We start from the raw sequence: 6,748 nt of genomic DNA, 5'->3' as shown, positions 1-6,748 counted from the left end.
GAGACATACCAACTCACATTCCTGGCTGGGGGGGGGGTCAGCCACAATATAGTGGTCAGGTTCATGCCTGTGGGGATTGTTGACTCACCATCCAGGTTGACTGACCTTTTCCACGTGTGTGCTCAAATGTTAGACAACAATATTAACAAAAAAAAACAAAAACAACGCAATCTGTGAGTAGTTTCGATTGTCTCATCTCATTGTTGTTAAACAATGAGATGAGAGATATCAAATATTGACATGATACAGGCCTACGCATACACCTACACCATTATTTCTGTTCTGTTCTGCAGTCTATTGCAAAAAAAACCCCCTCTAGATCAAAAAGTGTAAATGATAAAACTCTTATCTACAGTGAATCTTCACATGGCATTGTGGGACACAATATGCATGAATTTACAGGGAATTTTCTTAACTTCCTCCTAGATGGCGCCGTCGAGCCACACATGTTGAAAACGCAATCCTCCTCTCTTGCACCACCAGGGGTTGGTGCTCGATCAGTGTGGCCACAATATTATATCATGACATTTAACACCGTAACAAGGAAACGATATTTGATAAAAAATGTAATTTAAATGACAAATCACAGATTAATATTTTAGGTTTTCCTTTTACACTCCCTTCCCATTCCATTTTCAGTTAAGACACTGCCCCAAAATTTGGGCTCATTTACAATAAAACAATAAAATATGATTACAGTGTTACAGTACCATATTCTTGTACAGTCATTTGCAATAACCATAGAGATAAACTTGCTCAACTCTAGTTCCTTATTGCATTAGAGGGTAAACTGGCTGTTTCAATGACTGATGATAATGGCCTGCAGCCCAATGTTCCTAGACTGAACCATCTCTTAAAATAAAAACGGACACTGTTGCCACTATCTAACCATAACATTGTGATTAACTTTCAGTGCTGGCCTTATCCCCTTTTCCAAGGTTATAACCTTGGTTGTATAATAATTGACAATCAGTGCAGTGAGCCCTTTCCAATGCACCAAGAGCCAGTTAAACTCACATCTACGTTGGACGTGATAAAGGAGATAAGGATCTGGCTTTAATAGGATCAGAGGCAGGGGAAAGAAGAAAGAGAATCGGCTCTGATTGATGCTGGCACAACACACAGCCCCAGTAATAATTGCAATACATTTGGATCAGATGAAGACATTGTTAATCCCACCGACTAATTTGTGTAATACTTTAGCCGAGCATCTGTTCATGGCTCCTTAACAAACTATTGTGTAATGATTAATTAGTTGACAATGATGAATTTGTAATTGACTTAAAAGCAAGGAATGAGTTCTATGTCGTTAGTAATGACATTCATTTAAGGGTTTATACAATTATATATATACAACAAATTCATTTCGATGTTGCTGCCTTCTTGGTACTACAACCTGACCTCCATCCTCTCCAACGGTGCCCGTAGGGTCCAAATGGTGGGTCATCAGCCAGGATGCACCAATCGATGTCTGGCTTCTTAACCCAGTACATCTCCTGGTGTTTTCAAGACTTGTGGGATCTCCGCATGTCCAAACTTCCAATCTTCCTCCTGAGCCAAAACTCGAAAATAGCCTTTTCTGCCAACTCCTCCGTAGTCATCTTCAGATGAACATGTCCGACTCCTTGGTCCTTGAGAAGCTGTGTGGCTGATGTGGTGATGAAGCTCCCTCTACTTGGGACAACGCGGTCTTCCAGCCAATATCCTTGTGCAAAGCAGGTTTAGGGTTAGGGTTAACAGAGGTTAAAGACGTGGAAAGGTCAATGGAGAGTACTGCACTGGCAGTGGAGGAGAACACCATTGGTGACCTCCATTGAAACTGAAGCTACCAAACAAGGTCAACCCTCATACTCATACCAAGACCTCCAACCTCATACCAAGAGATGTCTTGGCAGGAACCCTCGTACCACTACTTTCTCAGCTTCATCCTTGCAGGAGGGTTGCCATTGTTTGCCCTGTATCCATCCAATGGGTCTGCCAGTGTCCCGAGGACCTTGATGTTCCTCCATCTAAAGCAGCCAGATGTATCTGTCTTGCACCCTAATGGGTACAAGGGATTGGACTGGGATTCCGATTCTCTTGCCAAAACAGTTGGGGTTCTACATCCCAGAGAGAGCAGACCTCCGTATTGCAGTGATGAATGGCTTTGTCCAGCCTTGCCCCGTTGAGGATTACCTTGAAGGCTGCCACAGATATCATGGAAGAGGTAAATATATGCCAGTCAGTCAGTGGAAATCATCTTAATTACTTTGTGAGGCACCGTCAACGACTTTGCAGTTGTGCAATCACTAACAAAGAAAAAAGTTGTTATAATACAATTTCATTATCAAACTCCTCTAAATTTTTAGGCATGTGAACATGCATTAAAGGTGCAGTGTGTAGAATTTACAGAACGGACTTGGCAGAAATGGAATATAATATTCATATGTATGTTTTATTAAGGGCTGAACAATTAATAGAATTCCAACCGACATCGCAATTTAACAGAACATAATTTTTTAATTGTAAACCCTGCGAATAAAAAAAAAGTTTATTTTGTTTATTTTGTCACACACTCTAACCAATGGGGTTGTCCAGGGCTGGCTCTTCCTATAGGAAAGATAGGCCCCCTAGCTTGCCATCCAGCGGGGGAGGGCGAGGCGTGGAAGGGGAGCTATCGGGGCACATTTTGCGCACTTGCCTCCCTCCCTGATGGAACCGATGATGCGCGTGCCAGAATACTGTGATTTTAATTTTAATTTACATCTCCCAATGGAACGAAAAAAATGCGTATGGAACAAAACCTTGCGTGATGGGGACACTTTCTCCGTACTCCTCCATTGTTTTAACCATCCGTGCTGCCCCCTGGTGAGACCCGGTGCTCCGACCCGGGCCACGGTGCAATGTGCAGGGCGTGTGCTGCTGGCAGAGCCCAGGACACTTGTAGAGTCCGGATGGAGCCTCTTCCAGAATAATGTGTCTGTTTTTTTTATCTTTTTTTAACCTTTTTTTTTATTTAATGAGCATAAAGCTGAACCTGAGCACATTGGATGCATGCACGCAACACTTTTATAAAAAAGATGTTAATTTCTGCTGAAACACTGCATATTTTTTGAATGTTAATTTTTAACAATTACAAGGCTTGAAGTTAAATCAATTAGTCAATATTATGCTGTGATTGAAGGTTTTTCTTTTTACAATTCAATAGTTAAATAAAGATATGTTATTCATATCAATTCATGCATCAATTCATCTCATTTCATCATAACACGTAGGCCTGGCCGACAGGGAAGAGCAGTTTATATGCTGACTGTTTTCAGTGTTGTGTTGGTCAGACTATAGAATAATTTATTGCTTGTGTTCAGTGAATAATACAGAAGATAGGGTTAAGGCTAAGGAATTACTTGCAATATTGGTCAAGAAATCGCAATTTGATTATTTTCCCAAATCGTTCAGCCCTAGTTTTAATTAGTGTATAATCCCATGAAAATAAGAACCGCGTTTTCGGGTACGCTTCGCCGAGGCTGCCATGTTGCACCGCCATGTTTCTTCTACTGTAGCCCAGAACAGACAAACCAAACACTGGCTCTCGAGTTTGTCTTTCGCATTTTCAATTCAGTTGGTTGCGATCTGCAACCTCACTGCTAGATGGCCCAAAATTATACACACTGCACATTTAAGTGTTACCTTGTGATATGTGAGGACACTTCCACTTGTGGCAGAGTTTATTCATTTTTTGTCAAGAGTCCGGTGAAAAGACGGCAACGTCAGGCTGGGACAATGCTTAGGCAGAGGCCGATCGCAAATGAGCGTCTGTCATTTACACTACGTCAGATTTAAATGGAAGATCATTTCCCATTCACGCAAGAGGCATCCTCCGGTCTCTGTTGCAATTTCCCTGCCTTGATGTCATCTAATGAAATCATCAGGAGAATCAATCACCCCCTCTATCCCGTAGACAACCTATTAGAGCCGGCAGCAAGCCGCCATTTGTCATACTCCACTAGCTCCTAATGTTTTAGATAACAAATGATGAAATCAGCATAACACTCAAGTAACCCTTCTAAATGAGTTTGTATTAGGAGTACGCAAAGCTTAGAATTCCACTCATGCACAAAACTGAATGAGCTGCAAATCAAGTACCCAGCAGCTGGTCTGTTCCGGTCAAATCTAGTCCAAGAGGATCATTGATCAATTGATCATTCTTGGACAATCGCATGAGCAAAGATTATTTCAACAATCAATCATAGCGTACATTTTGAGATTGAAATGTATATAAATGAATGGGAGTGTCAGAAATAACAAGGCTGGGGAACTGGGGGAATGCAGAGGGGAAATTAAATAGTGTTGTGTTCTCACTGTTGTATAATAAATTAAACACAGAATCTTCCATGAATAATAATCAGCTGGAGTATAACCATAAACATCCTGAACCAGTGTTTCCACTGCCACTACACCACTATCCTGTTAACCACTGAACATGTCCGAAACATGTCTATCTGGGCTTATTATTATTATTATTATTATTATTATTATTATTATTATTATTACGGTTTACTAATAGTAAATGATGCAAGACTCGCATACAATCCGTTCATAGCGAACAAATCTCATGAGCAAAAAAGTGCCCGATTGAGTTGAACTTTGGACTAAATTAAAGTCAAGGCTAAGAAAAGGTCTAGGCATTTGACACAACTCATATTGAGTGATTGACCTACTTCGTTCACATGCATTTCAAAGAAATACATCATTTTGACGTAATTGAATGATTCAGTGAGAATTCCAATCGTAAATCAAACCGACTCTTCTGACTCTCATTCACTGTGCATTCATTCACCGACCAAATCAAATGAACAAAGATTCGGAAAAATCGAACGACTCTCTCTACCGAGTGACTCGCCAAGAACCGTATCTCAAAAAAGAGTCAAACTTTTCATCACTAGAATAGTTCTCACTTCGGTGTGAAGCTTGTTCAGATGAAGACAGAGCTGCTATTCTGGCGGGAACTGATCAATCAGATGAATTACTACATCCCTGCAATTTTGATCTTGCAACACAATGTGAGCCAATGTCCATCATCGAATTTAGTTTCAGTCGAATGTTATCAGTTTTCGGGGCATACCTGGCGAGCTCTTACTAAACAACAGCACAAAGTTGGAGAAAAAGCCCATTTGCAGACACTATCGTTCAAGGTGCACTCTGGCCTCGCTTCCCTTCCCAAAAATGAAGACATTGGCTCGGGCGTCAATCAATCTGGACGTGATGCACAGCAGAAAAAAAAAAATCTCACGGCTGTCAGCGTGCACTCCCGCCATGCTTGGCTGGACCCCGCCACTGGTGGGAGGGTGGGGGTTGGGTTGTCTGACTGACACAACCATTAGAGATGGTTCCGCCTGTCTAAACCTTCCCCACCCACCCATAATGGATTATCCGCAGAGGGTGGGGGAGGACAAATCCCACTCTCCCCTCTCCCGGATTCAGAATGACAGACCAGAGCATTTTCCAGTGGGTAGTAGAGTCTGTCCACACTCACTCCAATAAATGATGAGTGAGTTATTTTTTGCGAGAGCCTAAATAGTGGAAAAATGAGTAACTAATGGGGAAGAACGGCGATGGACTGACAGGAGGAAAACTGATCTGGGCGGAGCCGCTGGAGAGTGTTGCAACTTTGACTTTTCCCAACTTCCGATTCACAGAAAATGTAGATTAATGGAATATATTTACATTATAACCAAGCATATTCAGTGGCGGGTAGCAACAAGTCACTCATTTAAGTACATTGTTACTGTGCTTAAGTACATTGTTCAAGTATCTGTACCGACTTGAGTATATTAAGTTTGGGAGACTTTCGACTTTTTCTGCATCACATTTCAAAACCAATGTCAATACTATTTAGTCAAGTTCTTTTTATTGCGCATCACTAGGTTTTTATTTATTTTTAATCAGGGACTGCATCTATCAAACTGCTGACTCAGGATTTCTCATCAATACTCGTGTAAATGACTATGACACAGTCTTTACAGTATATACAGTACAGTTTATACTGTATATACTTTTTGTGAATTTTAATCAGGATATGCAGGGAAAAGCGACAGTAGGAACTTTATCTTGTATTACAGACTTTTTTTTTAGGGCATTCTGGATATGTCAGTACTTTTATGTCAATTTAAGAGCAAGTACTTATGCACATTTACTTAAGTGGAAATACTTAAAGGTATTTCATGTCTCGCTGGAATCATTTTGTGTCAAGGTTTTTGTACATAAAATGTATTTCTTCCACCAGTGAGAGTAGCCAATATCAAGATCAACTATGGTGTTACATTTTTTTTTTTAATCCAAAATTAAACATTCAACTCAAATAAAATGGAATTCAAAAAATCGGAATAATTTCTTTCTGTAAGTATTAAAGCATCTTTAAGTATAACACATCACCATAAACCCCCTTGAACCAGTCATAATAAGTGAAATATGGGTAAATCTTCTTCAAATCAGGGGAACATCCATGTAAAACAGGGAGTTGGATCGAGCCGCGGTCCGTCTCTGCACCACAGGAAGGAGCAGCAGCCGTGTGGGTGGAGGAGCTTCTGTTTTCCAACAAAACAAGTGTGAAACAAACCAAAGCGAAAACAAATCTGAAAGCGGAGCGTGATAACATCAGTTAGTTAGTTAGTCCATAGGTTCATCCATAACCTCCTTTTTATTGCTCCGCAGCTGCCCTGGGGAGGAAGAGGGAAATGCTCCCAAACAAACAAACAAACAAACAAACAAA

The sequence above is a fragment of the Zeus faber genome (assembly GCF_960531495.2).
Source record: "Zeus faber genome assembly, chromosome: 2".
NCBI lineage: Eukaryota > Metazoa > Chordata > Actinopteri > Zeiformes > Zeidae > Zeus > Zeus faber.
The sequence above is the reverse complement of the archived record's forward strand: the minus strand, read 5'-3'. Positions refer to the sequence as shown.